This window comes from Felis catus, chromosome F2, assembly GCF_018350175.1.
Source record: "Felis catus isolate Fca126 chromosome F2, F.catus_Fca126_mat1.0, whole genome shotgun sequence".
Lineage (NCBI taxonomy): Eukaryota > Metazoa > Chordata > Mammalia > Carnivora > Felidae > Felis > Felis catus.
In genome coordinates, this window is record NC_058385.1 from 64,969,824 (window position 1) to 64,993,877 (window position 24,054).

The 24,054-nt window shown below is 40.3% G+C and overlaps 1 long non-coding RNA gene across 3 annotated transcripts in view; it reads left to right on the forward strand.

Moving 5' to 3' along the window:
* The window catches only part of LOC109495923, a 41,413-nt gene that overhangs the window by 10,513 nt on the left and 6,846 nt on the right, over positions 1-24,054 (forward strand). For 2 of the 3 annotated variants that reach the window (XR_006592528.1, XR_006592527.1), the window contains exons 5-6: positions 627-769; positions 23,447-23,552. This is a non-coding gene — a long non-coding RNA (uncharacterized LOC109495923). The remainder of the gene's footprint in view (positions 1-626; positions 770-23,446; positions 23,553-24,054) is intronic. The other variant, XR_002739497.2, reaches the window with a different exon arrangement.

The following is a 24,054-nucleotide window of genomic DNA, read 5'->3' on the forward strand; positions in this document are numbered from 1 at the left end:
TTCATATGCTGATTCTGCACTGGCATGAACTTAACAGAGAGCCTCCTTAAATTTTTGGCTCTAGTCACTCTCTTATCTCATCCTACTCTGAGCTCTGAAGTTGTGACCTAGCAGATACTCCAAACAGAGACAGATGCACTACATTTGCCTTAACCGACAGTCATTTGGGGTGGGAATAATTTATGGTGGCCTAATGTTCATGATTAGCATGGACAACTTCATTCCTTAGCCGTGTTCTTGATGACACGGTTTTGATAACTCTCAGGCCAGTGGTTCTCCGTCTTCAGTGTGCATAGAGAATCACACAGGATGTTAATTAAAAATACATATTACCATCTCTTGCCCCAGGGATGACTCTCCACACACTTGGAAACTCACTGCTCTAGTCCTTCTTGACATCAGCTGCTTGCCCTTTAATCAATTCTGTGTGGAAACACAACAGGAACTCGTGGCAGAGACATTGTTACAGGGTCACCAAGCCCCGTTTCATTTTCTTTCTAGAAACATAAGCCACAATCCTCACCTACCTTGAAGTCAGGTGAAGCCATGGGAAGGAGTGATGAATGTCACATCTGGGTCAGGTCCATAAAAATGCCCAGGTGATCCTCTATGTTCTCTTCCTTCAGTCATTGACCAACCAGATGCAGAGCATACAGGGGACAGTCTAAAGACACAGGAGATGAGAGGAACCATTTAATGGAGGGATCCCACATCTCTGACTGACTGTGTAGAGCAGTTCCCCTGGACCCAACACGATCTGGCCTATAATGTAAGTGAAGACAAAGCATTTATTGTGCTCAGCCCCTGAGATTATGTGTCCAACAGCCAATATCACCTTCCCTGGCAAATGTGAAACTCAATTTCCTCCACTGATTAAGGTAAAAAATGTAGGACTTGGCATTAGCATGCTGTATTACTTTAAATTGGGATGAGCACTGGGTGTTGTATGGAAACCAATTTGTCAATAAATTTCATATATATAAAAAAATTTTTTCCTTAGTATTTGGCATATTTAAATGTCCTGAAATTCATATGAGATGACAAAAAGACACATTATGTCCATATTGAAGATCAAGGTGTGAACTCTAGAATCAGACCTACTTGGTTCTGTATCTCACCGCCACCACCTACTTACTAACTGTGTGCTTGGGAACAGTTAATAATCTCTCTGAGCCATGGTATCTCATTTATAAGACGAAGGGGACAATAGAACGTTGTAACTAGTAATGATAGAAGGATAACTATTATTACTGTAATCATCATCATTACCATATGGTTAACATGATATTACTTGTATTTAGTAACATTAATAATTAATGTATAGATTAAGGTATATAATAGTAATGTAAATAGTTATATGATATAATAAACCTATTTTATTACTAATACACATCAGTAGTATCATTATTGATATTCATAATGTATACTAATATTGGTATTATATATTAGTATCGTATTTAATATAACAATATAATAGTATTAGTAATATATATTAGGAAATATATATATTATTGGTATTAGTAAAATTAGAAAACTCTTATGTCTATTTTTTCCTTGATCATATTTTCAGGTTTTGCAAGTCCAGAGTTTTTATCCCATCTATTGGATATTGATGTGATCATTCTAACTGTGTTGAAACTAGTCTCAGTTAGGGGCACCTGGTTGACTCAGTCAGTTAAGCATCAGACTCTTGGTTTCAGTTCAGATCGTGATCATGCGGTTGGTGGGTTCAAGCCCAGTGCTGGGCTCTGTGTTGACAGCACAGAATCTGCTTATGATTCTCCCTCCCTCTGTCTCTGCCCCTCTCCCCCGCTCACTCTCTCTGCCTCTAAATACATACATACATACATACATAAACTTTAAAAAATAGTCTCAGTTAATTCACAATGCTGTTTGATAACTTTTTTCATGAAGAATTAATATCTTTTACTTTAGCAAATATGTGATGCTATTGAGACACTTTGAGGGTACCAGCCACTAACTCATGGATGCACATGCGTGTTTTATGTTGTTGGTTCCCACTTCATGAAGCTATGCCATGACTTGTTCTCCAGGCTTTTGCATCTGATTAAAATAAATAAGAAATGCCTGAATTTTGTGTTAGTCCTGAGATATAAACAGATTTCAACGAGATGTCAAGTGAAATCCAACAAATGCGCATCAACAATGTTTGCCAATAATATTGCAAGAGACATTGAAGTCTCTTTTCTTGTGAAAATTTTAGCTCAGAAAAGTTTCATCTTTTAAAAAACTGAAAGGAAAAAAAGTGATTCATTTTACATATCAGATAGACAATCTACATGTTGATATATGTTACATTAAAAATGTTTGTGTGTATAATAGTTACAATTTAGTAGCTGACAAGTACAGATTTCTTTTTAACTGCTGTATTGAGGTATAATTAGCATACATTAAACTCCACATATTTCAAGTACATTTCAAGTACAGTTTGATAAATTTTGACAAATGTATGCACCCATGAGCTTATCACCACAATCAAGATCAGAAACATATCCATCACTTCCCAAAATTTCCTTGTGTCCTTTTAGAATCCCTACCTCTTTCTTCTCCCCAGGAATCCCTGATCTGCTTTTTGTCACTACAGATTTGTTGGCATTTTCTAGAATTTTATAGAAATAGACTTATATAGTATGTTCTCTCTTTTTTTTGGGGGGGGGGGGTCTGGCTTCTTTCTTAACATAATTATTTTGAGATTTACCCATGTTGTTGCATATGTAAATAGCCCATTCATTTTTATTGTTGAACAGCATTCCATTGCATACATATACCACAATTTGTGTTCCTATTCCCTTGTTGATGGACATTTGGATTGGTTCCGGGTTTGGGTTATAACAAAATAAACTGTTAGGTCTATTCATGTAAGTGTCTTTGTATGGACATATGCTTTTATTTCTTTTGAGTAAATTCTTAGGAATGGAATAGCTGGATCATATGGGAGGTATATGTTGAGTTTTTAAGAAACTGTCAAACTCTTTTCCAAAGTGGTTGTACCATTTTACATTCCCATGAACAGTGTATAAGAACCTGCTTTGGATTCTGTGTCTCCCTCTCCCGCACTCTCTCTCTCTCTCAAAAAGAAATAATAAACATTAAAAAAATTTTAATGTGCATTTCTCTAATAACTAATGATGGTGAACATCTTTACAGGTGCTTGTTTCCATTTGAATATCTATGGTGAAGTTTCTGTTCAACTCTTCTGCCCATTTTGGGGGGTTGTTTATTCTTAGAGTTTTATTTTTTACTATTGTTTTACAGTTTTTACAAGGTTATGTAAAATAGAGTTTTAAAAGTTTTTTGAATATCCTGGATAGAAGTCCTTTATTAGATATATGATTTGCAAATATTTTCTCCTAGCTTCTGGCTTTTCTTTCTCCTCCTCACAGTGGGGCAGTAGGTTTAGCATTAGTCTTTTAAGAAAACAGGACACTGGAGTTAAGTCAGTTGTTTCCAATATGAAATAAAATGACAATTGTGCAGCTGAAGCATGCGATAGTCATTCACACACAACTTCTGCAAGGTTTGGTGGCACTGTGCTTAACCCATGACCCTTGCTGGCATGGGTACCACTTGTCTGTGACAGCCCTCCTCTCATGTGAACTCAGTCTGTCTTACTTATCTGTCAGTACCAGCCATTCATTGCTATGATGACACCCTTTCCAATATGTAAATCCAGTTACATAATTGTTATTTCTATCTTTGATCAAAAGAGAAATAGCCAGGATTTTGAATGCCCAGGCCTATCTCCCGGGATGGCGTGATGCTTCAAAATGTGATACACAAAGCACAGGAATGCACATGTGACAGAACACAGCATCTCACAGACCAGTGAGAGAGACAAACACACAAACTGATGCAAATTGTCTCTGGTAGAAGGCAACCTGAGACATATGGGGCCTACCTATGCTGTTAGAATGAATAAGAGATTAGGATTTAATATACAAACATGTTCAAACCCTGACTATGCCACTTACTAATTCTGTAAATTTGGGTAAGTATCTTTGTACCTCGGGTTCCTTTTCTAAGCTCTAACTCAAAGAATTGGTATGAGATCATGAGATAATGTATCGAAAACTTCCATAACATGAGGTCAAATGATACTTTTTTTTGTTGCCAGTAAACAATAAAAGTAGAACAGGAAAAAGTAGTTTGGATCAATAATTATAACTGATAACATTTTTTAGAGAAATTTCCATGTGCTAGGGGTACATGCATTGTTTTTCCCATTTTACAGATGAAGAAACTGAGGAAAACAGATTTAAGAAAAAAAAAAAAACTTGTTCACGTTGATACTTCTTGCACCAGGACTTTACCATAGGCCGGCTGACTGGAGGGAAATCCATCAGATAGTCTACTTATTGTCTGTCTGGTTAATTCTGTATCAGGGCTCCTTAACACTAGCAGTGTGGACATTTTGAGCCAGATAATTCTTTGTTGCAGGAGGCAGTCCTGTGCGTTTTACGACGTTCGGCAGCATCCCTGGCCTCCATCCACTAAGAGCCAGTAGCCCCTTTATCCCCAGGTGTGATAACCAAAGGTATCCATGGGCTTTTCCAGATGTCCCCAAGAGTTACAATCACTTCTGTTCAGAACCACTCCAATAGATAAAAGCGCGACTCTGCAAGCAGATAGAGTTTTGGCCTTTGTGTAAATGAATTCATAGCACAGCATCACACTGAACAGTTAATACAGTCGCCACATTTGTGCTTGGACTTCGTGAAGTTGTAATTTTGCAATCGGACCCACTAGTATAATGCGGGAGGGCCTGAACTCTGATTCCCACTTAAGAAGTGGAGTTTTGCAGGTGGTGCATTCAGGATCCTTTGTCACTGTCATCTAAAGCTGGAACATATCTTTGGGACACCTTCCTGGCTGGCTGCATCTGTAATGTTTTCAAGCTGTTGTACACAGGAGGCCAATACATTAAAGTCAGGGAAAGAGGGGCCTCCAGAGAGCTGAAAGTAGGTCCCTAGGCCTTAGTGGGAGCTTTTTGCCAAAGGAGTCAAAATTGCAGCTTCTCTTGGCCTCTGGTATGGCCAAACTTGCAAATGTTATTAAAACATATTTTCTGGAGTCTAGAGGAAGGTGAAAAATGAGATATTCGTCATAAAAATTGCCAGTGGGTCAACTTGGCCCTTGTTGGATTGATTCTGTTACACAGGCACATCCTATTGGACACTTGGTTTTTTAACAAATATAAGTAGTCCAAAAGCCTGGTATAGCTTATTTTCCCTCATAAATGTGGTTCTTCGTAAAAGAAGACCTTGGGAACCGAAAATAACAGAAGCACAGTTTGGGGCGCCTGGGTGGCTCAGTTGGTTGAGCGTCCGACTCTTGATTTGGCTCAAGTCGTGATCCCAGGGTTGTGGGATCGAGCCCTGCATCAGGCTCTATGCTGAGTGTGGCGACTGCTTGTGATTCTCTCTCTCCCTGCCCCTTCCCACCCACAAACACACACGCATACTCTTTCTCTCTAAAACAAAAATTAATAAAAAAAATTTTTAAAGAAAGCATATTTTGTGGACTATAGTGGTCTGCTTGTTGGGGAATGGCAGTCAGAGTAAGTGGGAAGCTAAGGCCACATTTCCTGCCAACTATTTGCTGAGGAAAACATTTTAGCGCTAAAAAGGACTTGGTGGTAACAATAGGCCTTGCTCTGTGAGCTTGGGAATAGTTTCTCCCCTGAAACTCACTCTTCTCCCTTGTAACTTAAAGGAGTCTGACTAGATAATGTTTGATGTCCTGCTAATCAAAAGTTATTGGTAGTGCTATGGCTAAAACCTGGGTTTCCTGACTGTTTAGTGCCTTCTCTTGGAAGAAAGTGGAGTTCTCAGGAAATCATCCTCAGAAAAGAAGTTGAGTCCAGACCTGGCCAATACCTGGCATGTAAAATGTGTACTAAGCCTATAGTCTCAGAACCACTAGGCAAATGAAAAGTCAGTAGCTAAAAGGTCACTAACCATTTCAGGCAGGAGAAAATTGCACAAATATTGAAGAATGTCATGCTCATGTCATTTGCAAAACCCAGGCAATAAGTGTCTCCATAGTAGCCAATACTTCAAAACTTAGAACGTTATAATGAAGAGAGCTAAGTTTTAAAGTTTTCATGCAGATGTTTGGCATTGCACAGACATCACCGAAGGACAGCTGGGCCATTTGTTCCTATTATTATAACATATTCTTTGTGATCAGTCATCGCACATCTTCTAAATTCTCTCAGACAAGTGGGAGAGTGATGACAAAAAGCACGGGAATCTGCTCTATTTTCCGTGGAGAGTGTTAGATCTGCACTAGCTGTTATGGCATAGTCTGGGAGGTGTGAGAAATATAAAATTTAACCCTGCACATTTCCAGGACTCTGTTTTAACATTCATTCATTCATTCATTCAAAACAATCTATTGAATTCTTGTTATGTGTCAAAAACAGTGCCAGCACTAGGGAACTCCTAGTCCTTCCCCTTAGAAGGATAATTGTCTAGTGGACAGAAATATTAATTAAATAATCACACAAGCAAACATGAGAGTCCAGCTCTGATAAGGTCTTTTATGGAGAGAACCATAGTGCCGTGAGCACACAGAGTGAGGAATGGACTTCCTGGTGGCTTCTCTAAGGAAATAGGATTGACCTCGGGGGAGGGTAAAAGAAAATTGAGTCAAGTGGGAGCAAAGCAGGTTCCAGGCATATGAAACAGAATGTGCCAAGACCCTGTGTTATGGGTGAGTATAGGAAGCATAAAAAACTGAAGAAAGTCTCTGTGGCTACTGAGGCTCAGTGACATGAAGAATGGGATCCGTGAGCCTCGGCTCTCGGTTACAGTAGGTGGTGGCTAGCCCAATCACATGTGATTGTTTCCGTTTTACCAATAGCCAAATCCTCCCCATTTCCCTAAGAGCAATGGGGAGACACTGATGATGGCTTTAAGGCAAAGGATGTAATTGGTCAGATTTATGCTACTTGGAAAGGCCGCCCTGGCTAGTGGGTGAAGGGTAGATTTTGGATGGAGGTGAGTAGACAGCATGCAGTGAACCAGTTAGGACTCCGCTACTGAAGTCAGTGTGGAAGATACGCATAGCTCAGAATGCTGTTTTGTTTGAGATCGAGGAGGAAAATGCAAATATAGGAGAGAAACTGGAGAGGTAAAATCCACAGGACTTGGTGAGGACTGACCACTACTATGGGCTCAGTGAGAGAGGATGTCGAGAATTCTTGGGCTTCTGGTTATGCAGTAGATCTACACTGGGCCCTCTGTCACCCCAAGGATACGGCCTAAGGAACAGGTTCATGAGTTTGGAAAACCATCAATTAAGTTATGGACATAGGAACTTTAGGAAGTATTTGGGATATTGTAGAGGAGATATTCATAAGGGTTCTGGAGGGGCGTCTGGCTGGCTCAGTCGGTAGAGCGTATGACTCTTGATCTTGGGGTTCTGAGTTAGAGCCCCGTGTTGGGTGTAGAAATTACTTCAAAAAACAAAATAAAATAAAATCATAAGGATTCTTGAGAGGAGCCCAAGCCAAAGCGAGGCTTTGTCTCGTATCACTACACTGGAGAAAGTGAAGCTTGGTGGTACCAGGAAGAGGCATGTTGATGAGAGACAGGTACTGGTTGCCAACCAGCCAGCCCTACCTCCAGGAATGAGCAAGGAGTTGGGTGCTGAGCCTCATGAAAGGGCTTGGAGGGTCTGGGCATTTCTTGGGACAACCACTTCCATGTCCTGAGTCATCTCTTCTGCTTTCTTCTACATTCACAATTTTAGCTGCCTGTTCCCTGAGACTGGGTGTCCCTGGGGCATCAGGGGGAGAGCGGTGTGCAATGAGAGGCAGAAAGAATGTTCCACTTTGCTCCAGAAAGGATGCCTCTGATTAAAAAGGTTTTCTTGCCATTCAGAACTCATAATCAAAACACATGGCTCTTTGAGGGTGAGAATGAAGTCAAATATAAATGGCGTGTTGAAAGGAACATGTGCAGAAGAGGGAGTCTAGAAAAGGTTATTTTTCCTCCCCTGTATAGGAAATGACTATATCCTGATGTGAGGAGAAACACCAAACTGAAAAGCATTATTTGAGAGTGCCGCTTTTGATTGAAGTTACAAAACCTACATCACATCCAAATGTTAGATAAGCTCACTTCCCACTTGCTCCCATTCTGTTCTCATTTGCCATATGGACTCTCACACCCATTTTGAGAAAGAAAAACTAAAGTGTATTGGTGAGATGTCCTTCCCCCCACTACCATCACCAGTTATCTTCTCCTCTGAAAATATAAACTATCCCTTTTAGCAAGACTGAAGGGTCTTTATCCGTTATGTGCCACTGAAACTTTAAAAGAAAGGTGACTAGATGGGGGTGCCTGGGTGGCTCAATCGGTTGAGCACCCGACTTGGACTCAGGGCATGATCTCACGGTCCATGAGTTTGAGTCGGGCTCTGTGCTGACAGTTCAGGGCCTGGAGCCTGTTTCAGATTCTGTGTTTTTAAAAATGTTTTTTAAAAATCTAAAAGAAAGGTAACTAGAAACAAAATGTCTTATTTCACTCACTCATAAAATTTCCCTCTTTCCGTTTGATAAACATTCACGTTATTTTACATGAAGCAATCCTTCACATGAACAGTGAGAAAATGCTGAAGCAAAGGAGAAATTCTTCTATTAAAGTGTTTGCATGATACTTGAGATTGGCTTGCCTAACATCTTTTCCATCCTCCTTGGGTGTGTTTTCCAGGCTCAGAGTCTGCAAAGCTGGGTTCCAGATGTGATTTAAGTTCTGCCAGTTGGGTGCAGTGATTGGCAGTGAAACTGAGTTCCACATGGAATTAAGTAGGGAGAGCGGCGGTGGGATGGGAGACACTCATCTTGCTTGTGCAAGATAGTAGACACAGCATCGCCCTGGAGATAAAAATTCTAGAAGTGGTTCCTTGTCTCTTGACGTAGAACATTGTTATCCCGAAGGCAGGCATCATTTCCAGCTCCCCAGTTCTCCAGCTCCTGCCTGTACTAGAGGTAGCCATCTCCTTGGCAAGTCAGTTCTGCAGCGTTATCCTAGAAGTCATTCCCGGAGGCACAGCCTCTCTGATCCTTTCAGGAATTTGGAAAATACCTTGAAGTACCTGATTCTCTGTAGAGCAGAGCAGAGTAGTTTGGCATGGACACTCTGGGAACAGAATATTCGGGTTGAAATCCTGGCTCAGCTAATCAGTAGCTGTGTTATTTTGGGCAACTCTCTGAATGTCAGGTTTTTCTTCTGCAAAATGAGGAAATAATTTACTGCTAGGGCCATCTCGAGGACTAAGTCAGTGCCTATATACAACACACCCTGAGCAGAGCCCAGGACATGGGAGGCACTCAGTACATGTTAGTTGTTCCCATGATGACATCCTTTACTGCTTAAAATAATGAAAATGTTTCCTTCTTCCTGCAGCTGAAGTTTGACTGATACAAAGTGCATTCAAGTTTGTCTCATTGTGCAATTCTGGATGAATTACATTTTTAGTTACAAGGTTCATAGTCTCAAAGATGAACATGATTTTGATGGCTAACTAACTGTATTTGAATACTTGCAAAATATATTTCTCCAACCTCTGTAATATACGGGAATTATTAAGGAAAAAAGTCGTGGAAGTAAAAGGGTAAATGCAGTACTCTGCAGGATGGTAAGGGAAGAAAATTGTTTTTTTCTTTTTTTTTTTTCCAACGTTTATTTATTTTTGGGACAGAGAGAGACAGAGCATGAACGGGGGAGGGGCAGAGAGAGAGGGAGACACAGAATCGGAAACAGGCTCCAGGCTCTGAGCCATCAGCCCAGAGCCCGACGCGGGGCTCGAACTCACAGACCGCGAGATCGTGACCTGGCTGGAGTCGGACGCTTAACCGACTGCGCCACCCAGGCGCCCCAGAAAATTGTTTTTTTCTTATGTATTTGTTCTTTTAAATGTGTACCCTCAACATAAAGATTATTCTGGGCTATTAAGAACTAGAGTAAGAACAACTGACAAGCAACTTTCCTATGCTTTTTGAGAGATGCCTTGTGCTTAATCAATTAAGATCGGATAAAAAGGAAAAGAGTAAACAACATTAAAAACCATGTTTACTCTTAGCTATTAGGTTTACCATTTGCGGGGCCCTCTCCTCTGAACATTAATGAGATCCCTGTGAAGCAGTATTATCATTATCCCCATTTTACAGATGAGGAAACTGAAGCACAGAGAAGTTGTAAGGGACAGAGTCAGGGTTGAACACAAAACACATTGCAGTACCAAAGTCCACACTCTTAATCCCTGCATCATACTTCCTTGTATGTAGTAGAATAGCCTTGCCAGTTTTTCATCTTTACATCTAAGTTAGAATTCCCCATATGTAGGGACCTCTGCTCATCCCGTGCAAGACAAAGAGAAGGGAGGGGTTGGCGATTCTTCCAATGAGTTCGAGGTAGGCTGCCACAGATCTCTTTTTAAATGCAGCAGAAGCCAATTTCCTTGTTTAATTGTGTGTGAGATGTAGCAGTTTATAAACTATGACATATTCAGTCATCCACACACAGGTACAATACTCAAAGTGAAGAGTGAAATTACATCTGCCTTCCCACAAGCCGTGGGTCTTCTGAAATGCTTTTCAGACTAATTGCCGTAGGTAGAGGATAAAGTGCTTGAGTTTCTCAAGGTCTGATCTTCATATTTCCAACACATGAAAACATCTGACAGCATTGTTAGGGATTGGTGCTTATCATCTGAGAAAAGCCTATAATTTTTCATAATTTGGCAAGTGTTCAGGTATTGCTAACCTTTACGTTTTAGAAACTAAGCATGCATTTTCTCATGAAAATATATATGTTTATTATTATGAAAGGGAAGGAAATTTCTGTTAGAATGTCTGACTGCATTTATAGAATCTTAATCATGTCTCTTTTCTTCCCTATCTAGTGGAGACCTTAATAGGTAGTATGAAAAATATGTGTTGAAATTCTCATTTTCCTTTTCAGTAGTAAATAAAGCCTTTTTTTTTTGAAAATACACAGACACAGAGCCATCCTATATTGTGAACGGGATATATTTCTGAAAGCATAGTTACATATAAAATTTAAAATAATGCAAAACAAATCCTGATAAAGAGTGGCCATTTGCTCTGTGGATTTATCTCAATCATTTGATGCATCAATTTTAAATTACATAAATGTTCAGGGACACCTGGGTGGCTCCATCGGTTAAGCATCCAACTCTTGATTTCAGCTCATGATCCCATGGTCGTGAGATGGAACCCCGTGTCAGGAGTGGATCCTGGTTACGATTCTCTCTCTCTGCCCCTCCCCTGCTCACATTTTCTCACTCTCTCTCTCTCAATAAATTTTTAAAAATTAAATAAATAAATTACATAAATGTTCACACTTTTTTCATACAAAATGAAGGTCTATTAATATCTACATTATCTTATTGAAAATTTTTAAAATCAAATTCATATAAAATATAGAAACAAAAAAAGAACTGCATTTGATTTTTCAATATTATGTGCACATATATTAAAACCTGGGTGTAAAAACCAGAACACTTATCAACAAATAAGATCTGCATTTGGGTCAAATGATGTGGATCCAATATGAAAGTATAGAACGTATCATTCAAAAACAACTTAAATGTGCATATACTCTGATGGAAGTCTGTTAGTAATTCAGACAGTGGGACACATGAGCTTTAATCTTGGGGCTGGGATTGAGTTGGAGCTGGTTTGAGCAGGGTTTGTTTATCTGATATATCTAGAGTTAGAGCCAGAAGTTTCCTAGTTTTTTTTTTTAATATGTTATTTATTTTTGAGACAGAGAGAGACAGAACATGAGTGGGGGAGGGGCAGAGAGAGAGGGAGACACAGAATTTGAAGCACGCTTCAGGCTCCGAGCTGTCAGCACAGAGCCCGATGTGGGGCTCGAACTCACGAGCCCTGAGATCATGACTTGAGCCAAAGTCGGCCACCCAGCCAACTGAGACACCCAGGTGCCCAGAAGTCTCCTAGTTCTGAATAGTTTTAAATACCTATTCCCATTTGGACAGGGTTGATAAGCCTATTTGGAGATAACCAGTACTCACATCTGAGCTGTTGCATGCACATTGGTTGGACAAAGCTGTGTTTTGAAAAAACACCCTCCTTTGCAATAATATCTGTATTTGTATTTCAGGTTTGTGGGCTTTCCTCTTTTCCTGAGTGTTCGAGGTAAATGTAGACATTGGCAAACGTGACTGTAATGGTTGGCCTATCAACCAGGAGATTAATGAGGGACAATTGAACAATAGATCAAAAGCAAGTTACATTGCTGTGTGTTCCTGGGAAGGATGGGTCAGGGCACAGGGAGAGAACGTAGGTTTTGGGCTGTTTCATTCAGGGAGAAGAATGAGGAAGAACAGGATGGTAGGAAGGTAGCCAGCTAGCAAAAACCTACCAGAGAATGGGAAAACAGTGTGAGGCAGTTAGCTGAGACAGCTTTGAGGAAAGAAGTGAAAGGGATAAAACCTCTGTAGGGAGAACCAAAAAGAATCACAGAATCCACAATGTGGGTGTTGGTGGTCATATTAATCTTAATGGACACTTTAAGTGGTTTTTCCAACAAGAGTAGTTGTTCTTATCATTAATAGTTGGGCATTTTCTTTTTTGGTGGAATCTTTTTGTTTTATTTTGTTTTGCTTTCTTCACAACGGATAACACTCAACTGATATTCAGAAAACCCAGTATGTCTGTGTCTATAGTCTAGTCATTTGCAAAAATTGACTCAAATCACTAGATTAGAACAATTCATTTGAGATTTAATTTTCAGTTATTCAATTTATCAATATTAAAGCCAAGGTCAACTCCTTGGATATGCAACCTGTGCATCTGGACCGGACCCCACGCTCAGAAGGCCTATCCTTGAGGTTTAATGCTGTGAGGACACCATCCTGAAATTCCTAATAATTCTCTTTGAGTTGGAGTTTTGTAGGTAAAGTTGGACAGTACAGTGGAGCATGAGCCAGGGGCTTGCAGCCTCAGCCCCCAAGCAAACTGCCTCCCTCTACCTTCCTGCCTCCCCAGGATATGTTCTTCGCCACCTGCTCCTCTCCTCCACTCAGCAATCACTGCCAACCTCCACCCCAGGGCCTGGGTGTCAGTGCAGCAAGGGATGAGATCGGGTGTACCTGCTCTCTGTGCTGAGTAGTAGGGTGGGGACCTGAGTGCCTGTGAGGGTCTGACTCACCTTCAAATGTTTCTGTGCCCAACGGACCATATGCTTAAATAGAAAATTAAAACCACCATCAGAGGGAGAGAGAGAATGGCTGCAAAAGACATGGGAAAAACTTTGTACTTGTTTTTGAACAAGAGATTCCACATTTTCATTTTTAACTGGGCCCCACAAATTATATAGTTAGTTCTGATTAAAGATTCCTTTTTTTTTTTTTCCAACTAGAAAAAAAGTGATTAATCCCGTGCTTTTCAAACATTGTTTAAAGGACAGGATTCATTTTTCAAAGAAGCATTATGGGAATCACTGACACTTAGAAGAGACCAAAGTAAAGCTGCCTCATCTTGCTGTCCTACGAAGTGCAAGGAACCATCGACTCTGTTTCCTCACTCCCCCTCCTGCCACAGGTGACCGCCACCCAGTTATGCACTCTGACAGCTCCAAAGCATACAATCTGAGAACCATTTAACTCCTCCATACTCTTCATTTGATAGAAGTGGGAACCCAGGCCCAGAAATTAACTTCTCCAGATTCACAAAACGTTTCCTGGTCAAATCCTGCTTAGTATCCAGATCACTTGTTATCCAGTCTCCCCCTGTACCGCCTCCCCTCAGTTATTTCTTTGCAGTTTTTGGAGGAACAAGCCTCCTTGATTATGTTTAAGGATGCCCAAGATGGCATCCACCACGAGCATGTTGTTGTGGCTGACAACGCGTATTAGGGAGATGCCCCATGCCCAGGACACAGGTCCTTTTCATTCACTTCAGTATCCCCCTTCTTCCTCACTTCTGCTTTTTCACTTGGACTTTCTATGTGCTGGACCCTGAGATAAGAGCTTTACTTGGAATAATACCATACTTAATTCCCATGGTACTTCTCTAAGTGGTCAGAATCTGCTTCTGAGGACATACATGAGGACATACAAAAGGGTTCATTCAGTGAAGCCCACCCAGCTAGGGATATCAGAGCTGGGATTGGAACACAAATCTGGCTGTCTCCACAGTGCTGTGCACCTACCTGGAGGCAAACCATCTCCTTTTCTAAAAAGAGGCAAAATCAGGACTAGTCACTCCTGGGTTCCCTACTGCTCCCCAAATTCTTTCAGTCAGGAACCTAGAGATGGAAGGACATAATAGGCCTATCTCTCTCCAATGAGATAACAGGGCCTATTCACTGCAGGAGGCTGCCCATGGTCCAGCATCTCCTAGATTCCCAAGGGCAGGATGGGAATAACCCGTCATGGACCTCAGATAGAGTTGCTCAAGGTGTATATCTCAGGAGTATATTCCAGAGGAAAACAAAATCATAAGTTTTAATTACTATGCAAGCTTCTGAGGCTGTGGCCCCAGCTGGAATTTAAGAGCTGCCAGAGCCCGCTGCTGCGGCCACTCCAGCAGCCTCTTGGAAAGTTGACAAGTTTTACCCGTGAGTGGCAACTCTGGTGTAGCTTATCTTAATCATAACACTTAAGGAAAGTGCTACAGTTGGTGCCCTGAACCACTGAACTCTGGACACTAAGTTTGTCACCACACTAAGGAAAGGGGGAAGTTTCCAGTTGTCATGTTCTATCAAAATTGCTCTTTTTCCACCTCAAATAATTGAAATACTTGCTTTCACAGCCTCTAATCTGGATCTTCAAATATCACCCCTTAAAAAAATAGCTAATGTTTGGAAATATCACTAGCCAAATTTTAACCTATTTCATAGAGTGATGATGCTTAACTTCCATGCATAAGGAAGTGCTCATTTGGAGTGCTTTTTTTATTTTGGGATAAGTCTCTCAGTTTAATTAATACTGAAAATTTTCTTCAGACATACAAAGACTTGAAATTATTACATTGCAACTTAAATACTATTTAAAATGTAAGATCTGTATGCATTAGAAGTCCTCAACTGACGGGTACCTGGGTGGCTCAGTTGGTTAGGCGTCTGACTTCGGCTCACGTCATGATCTCATGTTCATGGGTTCAAGCCCCGTGTCAGGCTCTGTGCTGACAGCTCAGAGCCTGGAGCCTGTTTCAGATTCTGTGTGTGTGTCTCTCTCTCCCCCTCCCCTGATCTCTCTCTCTCTCTCACTCTGTCTCTCTCTCTCTCAAAAATAAATGAAGATTAAAAAAAAAAAAAGAAGTGCTCAATTGATGTGAAAGGTGGTTTTATGTTTTTAAAATTCATATCAGATTTTGGGGCACCTGGGTGGCTCTGTCGGTTAAGCATCTGACTCTTGATTTTGGCTCAGGTCATGATCTCATGGTTCATGAGTTGGAGCCCCACATCGGGCTCCCTGCTGACAGCACAGAGTCTGCTTGGGCTTCTCTCCCTACCTCTCTCTGCCCCTCACCTGCTCATCCTCTCTCTCTCTCAAAATAAATCAGTGAAACTCAAAAAAAATTATATCATATTTCCAAAGACCCATTACTGTCCTTTCTTTGAAAGTTTCAACAGAGCAATACAAAATAATAGTATACTTTACAATGTACACATTCATGTATTTGCTCCTCAATATTTATTAAATATGTGGTATTTCCCAAGCTTTGCACTAAGTGCTGAGGGCACGTGAATCAATTGGCTGCATCCCCTCCTCCATATAAAATTGAGACCAAGATTTTTAGGTGTTGTGATTCAGACAGGTGCTGGGTACAACAAAGGCAATAACCAACAGTGGTTGGTACTATCTGGGGTTGGTAAATTTGGGGCTGGGAGCGACAGAGTTCAAGTGAGCTTCATAGAATAGGAACAAAGGAAAACACTAGGCAACATTCAATTAATTTATGTGAAGTCCTTTATCAATTACTGCTTTATTTAATTTACATGATCTCATTTAGATTTTGTACCACACCAAGAGTTATATAACAAAGGAATCATCTCTATTTTACCAGCAATATTATTTTGGGGAGATATCAAGTAGAAGGTAAGATACAGAACCAGGACTCAAACCCCAGTGTTTTTTTGTGTTTGTTTTTAATCCTAAGTATATTCTCTTTCCATTATACAAGAGTGAGGCCGGGCACATGCCTGTTCCTATCCTGTAACATGTGACATGTTCCTATCCCGTAACACAATACCCAATGTGTAGCCTGTCTCAATGACTCAATGACACCCCAGCAAGAACGTAGTAACTCATCAAAGCCACAACACAACTCTGGTGTCGTAAAACTAAAGAAGCCCTTGGAATCAGAACACCAAATTCAAATCACCACACTGTCACTAATGAGCGGGATGACCAAAGGTAAATTACTTGGTTCATTCACAAGTTCCCTATCCTCTACAATCAGAGAGCTGTGCTCACGTCACAGAATTACTCCAAGGGAATGTTTCTCTTGGGGACACATGTTTGATTTTACTTGAATCTAAATTTCAGTTCTCCACTAGTCTATTCCAGACTCTTCTACCACTCCTGTAATTCAGAGCAGCCACCTCCACCAACCTCCAAACCCACCAAAGATGGTGGAGCTATGGAAAACTGGTGAGCAGTGGAGTGGCAAGGTCAAAACTGTTTTTAAATTCATCTTTCTTCTTCATGTCACATTTCCGTTATAGCTTTATTCATCGCCTTTTAAAATTCTTTTTTAGAGCACTTTACCCTCCCACTTTTGATATATAAACCCTCACTTGAGTATTTTATCCCATCTCAATTCTACCTATTGAAAAAAGGATGCCATGGATGTGGATACAGGGAGATGTGAACAACTGAGGCCAGTTTTGTAACCATTCTACCACAAGAAAGGGGCAGAAAGGCAGAATCTTCCTTCACAGCTGCAGTGAAAACAGTGTCCAGAAATAAAGTCAGGAGTGATTTTAGGTGATTTGTTTTCCTTAATGCATCTATTTCTGATCATTCTGTCCTCATTGGAGCAACAGTTCTGAACATGGGAATTTCTCTAACGTTCAAGTCCGGCAGGATCATCAGAAATCAAGTGAACAAGGATCCATGAGGCAGGGGAGCCAATAACAGGCAGTAACCAGACCCCACCAAGCAGCATTCGGGGAATAGGGTAGTTGCACAGAGGAGGGGGCTCCTGGCTTTGTAATTGTCAGGAGGAGCAGGGAGGGGAAACCAGATGACCTACACGCCTGAACAATCCAAGCTCTTGCCATCGCTATGACTAATGATTTGATAAATGAAAAAATGTACTTTAGCTGACAGGTCACTACATCACCATTGTGTGCTTTCCTTTAAACCCTGAGAGCCAGAGAGGAGGTTCCTTATGCTGTTTGCAAATGGAAATTAATGATTTTTTTTCTCACACACGGACTTGCTAGCAGGGATCGCATCACTGTTTTCCGAATTACGAACTGTCCTCTCACGTGGCCGGGCAGGCGTTCCCAGCGTGGCACGCCTCCACCTCCAGCCTCTCCTGTGGATATTTCTGCTATGATGATTTTGGACCCTTTATATTATGGAAAGAAACAGAGAATAATCAAGTGTAGCCCTTTATGATGTCTGTCTTCGTAAGATTCCATACCATGCTGCATCAAATTTGAAAACAAAGACATTATTGCAGTGAAGTGATTTTTTTTAAAAGATTAGCATGTGTTAAAGGCATCTTTTGTGATGTTAGAATAGTGTGGCATAGATTTGACAGATGTAAACGATCAAATTGCATGTTTTCATAAGATTAACACATTTTAAATAGATACCTGAGAACATACTTCTTTTTTTTTTTTAAGTCCTCATCTTCCAGGAAAAGTAAGTTTCAAATATCTCACTCAACTTTTAACCATATCACATAACTATCAGCCAGTTACGTACATGGGTGGATCAGAGTCCAAATCATGTTGCTGGTATATTGGCACCGGCTTAGCAATAACCACATCTTAATGGTACTTTAAATCTACGTGCATTCATTAAATGTCAAATGTCATTTTGTCATTTGAATCAGTGATGTAAAGATAAAGGTGTTCCCATACCAAGTCCAAATCTCCGTCCTCAATGTTGGTATATGAATTCATAACTAATTTACTTCCAATCACAGATTTTATGTGTGGTATTCAAACAAATATAAACTCTTCACTAAAAGTTACCACGTAGCTTGTAAACTACGTAGGCTCATTAGCTTTGTTCTGCTTTCCTTTAGGATGCAGGACTAATACCTTGATCAACAACCCAAATTCAGAATATTCCTGTAGTCTAAAACCGAATTTCCTGCTGGGAATTTAGCCAGAAAGAATTTCTTGTAAGAGAAAACTAATCCAAGAGATTTGCATACAAGTTTGGATATTCGTTCATTTTTTCATTCTTCCAAAACCATTCTTATGGCACACGTCGTCGTTAGTTCCCCGAATTAGGTAGGCTCCGTGCTCATGACACGGAGATCAAGAATTGCACGCTCCAGCAACTGAGCCAGCCAGGCGCCCCCAGTTCCTTGAGTTAGAGTTTAGATTGTAGTGGTCACTAGCTGGATTTTGTGTAAAGACTATTTAAAGAAGGGATGTTTCAGAGTGGAAGGCATTCAAAAGGAGGAAAGAATCCAGTTTTGGCAAGGACTTGGAAGAAATGGCTGCCCTCAAATTCTCCCGTTAAAAGTAGCAATTAGTACAATCTCTTTGGAGGGCAATTTGGCAACAGGTATGAAAAGCTATAAAAATATGCATTCTCTTCCATCCATTAATTCTACTTCTAAGAATCTAACTCAAATAATGAATTAGAGAAGTATTTATGCAAAGATGTGCATAAAAATATTTCAACTCAGCATTCTTCATTCCAGTTAAAATTAGAAACAATCTAAATGCCCATTAATTGAAGATTGGCCAAATAAATTATGGTACATTCAAAAAAGGAAACAATGTCACTATTAAAGTAATGATATAAATCAGAATGAAATATTAAAAGCGGTTTCAATACTGTTAAGTGAAAAAACAGGTTGTAGGACAGTACTTTTATGGTATAGAAGTAACTTTATGTGCGTGTGTGGGTGTGTTTTTATACATATTCATGTGGATATGTGTGTGTGTATACACATAAAGTCAGTAGCAAAGCTGAACAGAGTATAAACAATAGCTATACAGGGATAGTAGGAGAAGAATGATAAAGATGATGTTTGCTTTTTTATTTCTGTTTTCTAATTTTCTATTTAAATATTTTAACTCAGATTACTTGTATAAAAATAAATACATGGAGGTAGAGTAAGCTGGAGCTCCTGGGTGGCTCAGTCTGTTGGGTGTCCAACTTTTGATTTTGGCTCAGATCAAGATCCCAAGGTCGTGGGATTGACCCCTGCATCAGGCTCTGTGTTGAGGGTGGAGCCTGCTTAAGATTCTCTCTCTGTCTTCTGTCTCCCCCTCTGCCCCTCGCCCCCACTTGTGCACATGCTCTCTCTCACTCTCTCAAATACAAATTAAAAATTAAAGGAAAAAGTAGAGTAGGCTAATTCAGTTGAGTATGTTTACCTAAAGCAGAAATTAAACTGCTGACCAGACAATTCATTGTCCAGACTAGCCTGACTGTTAAAGAACTCTTGAGGCCATTTGAATAACATACTAAGGAAATTAAGTAGCTGATACAGTATTAGAATATGTCTCTAAAGTTATTCTTTTTTTTAATGTTTTTAGAGTGTGCATGTGCATACATGAGGGAGGGGCAGAGAGAGAGAGGGAGACACAGAATCCGAAGCAGGCAGTAGTCTCTGAGCTGTCAGCACAGAGCACAATGAAGGGCTCAAGCTAGTGAACCCGAGATCATGACCTGAGCCAAAGTCAGATGCTTAACTGACTGAGCCCCCCAGGCACCCCTATTTAAAGTTATTCTTAAAGAGAATTTCTCAATAACAAATTTTCCTGGTCTCTTCCAAGTTTCCTCTTTTCCAGAACATTCTAACTACCTTTTTTTGTTTTTTTTTTTTTCCTCTCTGTCCTGGTGATTAATTTGTGCATGTCTGTTAGCAAAGAGACATGAATCCCCCCTCAACATAAATCTGGGCACAGCATTGCTCAGCACACATACACAGTCTTTTCGTTCACAGTGACCCAAATTCTCTAGCTGTATTTTTCATATAAAACCTCTTCTGTCCTCACAGTCTCTGACTCAGACTAAGAAAGAGAGAGAATATTTAGGTTTCCGAAATGCAGCAAGAATTTGGATAGAGTCCTCAGACAACTTACTCATTTTTTTTTTCTCTTCCTGGTTTCTGGCTGAGATATGTGATGTTGGAACATTATAAATCCACACCCCAGTCTTTAAAAAATGAGGAAATACATCCGTAAAGAAACAAAAGCTCCTGAATTGGATGCCCTTAGAAATCTATCTAGCTGTAAATGGGCTTTAGAAGAAGCAGCCTGGGTGCCGAGGGGAAGGAAGTTGGCGGGGTTACACTAGTTGTATATGACACAGCCAGAATTGTACCTAAACTCTTCACAATCTTGGTCAGATTTGGAGGGGGGTGGAGGGCAGAACTGGGGAGAAGAACATTTAACAGAGTGACAGGACGATATATAAAATATTTGTTAAAATTAGAGAATAATAAATGTCTTCACTGACCAAGGTCTGAATGAATTAACAAATAAGAATAAGGCAATGGGATGGCAAAAGATGGCCTTTATCACTGACAAAACTGATATGGGATGCAGTGGCTAATATATTTGGGAAAGAGGACTTATGAATACTGAGCTGGCAATCATCCTCATCCAGATATAGAACATTCTGGACAACTACAACCTCCCCTCTGGGAGCAGAGAGGGAACAAATGGTAACCCTTGTTCTCTGTAAACAGGCTACCTCCAAGGAAAAGGAGAAGGGTGAAGTGAGCTGAGTATGCCCACTTCACTTCCTTAACTTACCCCTAAGTCTCTCCTGCTCCCCTGCAGAGCAGTAGATAAGAAGGCAAGAGAGACCAAGAACGTTAGACTAGTAGAGCTTCCTCCATGTGGTAGGAGGACATTCTCATACAGCAGTCTGATCATTTCAAATACCAGGTAGTGTTTTCTTTTTTATCTCTTATAAATTTGATGGATTCCTGGGCAGAAATAAGGAGGATATGACAAACCAAGAGAGCTTGTTCTTCACAGTCCTCCTCCCTCCATCCCATAACTTTCTGTCACTCCCTGCCCCCGATGAAGTATATGTGGGGTACCTGCGTAGCTCAGTCAGTTAAGCATCCAGCACTTGGTTCCAGCTCAGATCGTAATCTCATGGTTCATGAGGTCAAACCCTGTGTTGGGCTTTGTGCTGACAGTGAGGAGCCCACTCGGAATTCTCTCTCTCTTTCTCTGTCCCTCTGCCCCTTCCCCACTCATACATACTCTCTATCTCAAATAAATAAGTACACTTAAAAAACACCTTGGAAGTATATGTAACTCTGATTTAGAGGAAGAAAACATTACTTGTAAAGGAAGGAGACTTTTTGAAGATGGGATTCCCAGGTAGGAAGGCAGTGGAGGAGCACTTAACTGATATCCCCTTCAAGTTGGAAGAGCCCACACGGTAGAAAAGGTGAAGACTTTTCTCCACAGATGGAGTATGATGAGAGAGAGCCCAGCAGATGTGTCCTGGGACTCTGGGACATAAGAGAAAGGAAAAAAAGAGAAGGTAGCATGGCTCATCTAGTAACACATCCAGTACCTACAACCCACAAGTGGAACAGAGGAGATTCAGAGTGCCAGTGTGACAACAGAGTAAGTATATATTAGTTGACAGAAAAGCCTTGGGTCACCGGCCCCGGAACATGGACAGAAGAGGGTAGGTCTCCCAAACAGGTGTGGAGAATATTACCAGTTGGTTTTATAACTGAAAAGTCTGAGAAGAATCAACAAGGTTGAGAATGCCCTGTCAAAACTGAAATAGCCTCTCAACATAGCCAAGCAGAGCACCAGTCCTCATCCATAACAGGAAGTGGACAAGAGTGGAAATGAATCCCACCTTCAGTATACCAGTATGGCCAGTCATGAAGAAATTGCCCCCTGCTCACATGAAACTCCCTTTTCGTCCCCTCTGCTTCATTCTTGAGAATTGAGGATTGAGGTTAAGTGGAAGATAAGGAATATCTAAGAGAAAGCTTTTAATTGGACTGATCCTGAGATAGCAGTCCTGAATTTATACAAAAAAAAAAAAAAACCAAAACACTGGATTGAACTAAGACATTCAAAGAATTAATAATTAATTATATTAATTATTCTGTGCAGGATCAGAAATGGGAGCTCATGAGCTCAGTTAAGAAAAGTTCCCTTTGGACAAATGCACCCCAATGTTTATAGCAGCACTACCAACAATAGCCAAATTATGGAGACAGCCTAAATGTCCATCAACTGATGAATGGATGAAGAAGATGTGGTTTATGTATATAGTGAAAACTACTTGGCAATGAGAAAGAATGAAATCTTGCCATTTGCAACAACATGGGTGGAACTGGAGGGTATTATGCTAAGTGAAGTGAGTCAGGCAGAGAAAGACAGATATATGTTTTCATTCATGTGTGAAACTTGAGAAACTTAACAGAAGACATGGGGGAAGGGAAAGGGGAAAAATGACTTCAAACAGAGAGGAAGGCAAACCATAAGAGATTATTAAATACAGAGAACAAACTGAGGGTTGATGGGAGGAGTGGGGGAGAGGGGAAAATGAGTGATGGGCATTGAGGAGGGCACTGGTTGGGATGAGCACTGGGTGTTTTATGTAAGCAATGAATCATGGGAATCTACTCTCAAAGCGAAGAGCACACTGGATACACTATATGTTAGCTAACTTGACAATTAATTATATTAAATAAGTAAGTAAATAAATAAATAAAGTTGGCTTTCCATCAAAAAATACTTTTTAAAAAAAGAAAATAAAAAGAAAAGTTCCTTTTTGCATATGTGGGTTTTGTGAATTGTTTTGACTGTGGGTTCATATAACCATATCCATAATTTAATTGTGCTATTCTTTTCTTCTGACCACTTCAACTTCAGGTGGAGGGCCATTGAATAGAAAAATTATGCTATCACATGTGCTGTAACTAACAGAGCAGATTTTTACAGACCTGATTGTAAAGTGCTCCAAGGAAGGCAATTTGAAGTACTTCCACAAGAGAATAACATTTCTCGGTTTTCCTTTGGATTTTAACCAAGACCCTCAAAATGAGATAAATCCAAAATCACAGCTCTTGACAGCAGTAGCTGAGAGGTGGTTGTTTGGAGGATGTAATCTCTATGACAACCTTATGTTTGAGAGAGTTCTTTTTAGATTACATCAATGATACAAGTTTCCTTGAAGAATGACGTAATGGGTTTTAATGCTCATTTTCTATTTTTTTAATTTTTTGCAGATGATGATGTAAAAGGCTGAACCAAAAATAACAGCAGGTCTTATATATACCATTCCTCTGCTGCACTGGTAAATTACAGCTGTGGTCTCCACGTGGTAATTAAAAGGTGTTTATGGGTAACCATCGGCCTACAAAGTTATCTAGATGTTCCACAATACATGATCCAAGAATCTTAAATCAGAAATCTAGAGAAACTTACACATTTTTTCTAACATCTTCCCCCACTCCAGTTGCACAGATGATGAATCCAGGATTTAGAAAAGTGTTGCTATTTGGTTAAAATGACTGGATTCACCTGTGGCAGAGAGAACCTATGTCTTGGGAAAGCCGTTCTTGGCTTCTTGTACTTGCAAGTAATGTATGTCTATTTTGACTCAATGTCACAAAAAACATAATCCATGAAGATGTATTATCGGTCCAGAATCAGGCAGGACAGCATAGAGCTTCAGAGCCCTGCCTCTTAAATTAGACTGCTTGGTTTCCAAACTTGAGGCTTCCATTTATTAGCTGTGTGAGTGGATGAGTAGCTTAACCTCTATATCCTAAATTCCTCATTTGTGTAACAGAAAAATTAATAGTGTCTATCTCATAGAACTCTTGTGAAGGTT